Source organism: Gavialis gangeticus, unplaced genomic scaffold, assembly GCF_001723915.1.
Source record: "Gavialis gangeticus isolate Ggan-Ray unplaced genomic scaffold, GavGan_comp1, whole genome shotgun sequence".
Taxonomy (NCBI): Eukaryota; Metazoa; Chordata; order Crocodylia; family Gavialidae; genus Gavialis; species Gavialis gangeticus.
In genome coordinates this window covers 9,403,749-9,404,056 of record NW_017729030.1, presented here as the reverse complement: position 1 = coordinate 9,404,056, position 308 = coordinate 9,403,749, and the positions used below count along the sequence as shown (strand labels likewise).

The 308-nt window shown below is 34.4% G+C and overlaps 1 protein-coding gene across 2 annotated transcripts in view; it reads left to right on the top strand.

Moving 5' to 3' along the window:
• INTS12 (integrator complex subunit 12) overlaps positions 1-308 on the top strand; it is a 32,376-nt gene that overhangs the window by 19,460 nt on the left and 12,608 nt on the right. The window lies entirely within an intron of this gene.

Genomic DNA, 308 nt, shown 5'->3' with positions numbered 1-308 from the left:
TTGTAGCTGTGATGGTCCAGGAATTTTGCAAGAGACAAGGTTTTCTTAGAGGGATATCTTTTATTGGACCATCTCTCTCTCTCTAGACACATACACACACACTTCTGTTGCAATTTAGATAGGTCCTTATATAGAGAGAGAGACATATATGCACATACATACATAATGTATATATCTATATTGATATCTACCTAGATAGATATTGATACAGATATGTATGTATGTGTATCTCTCTCTCTCTCTCTGTCTCTCTCTCTCTCTCTCTATGTATGTATGTGTGTGTGTGTGTGTGTATATATATATATATA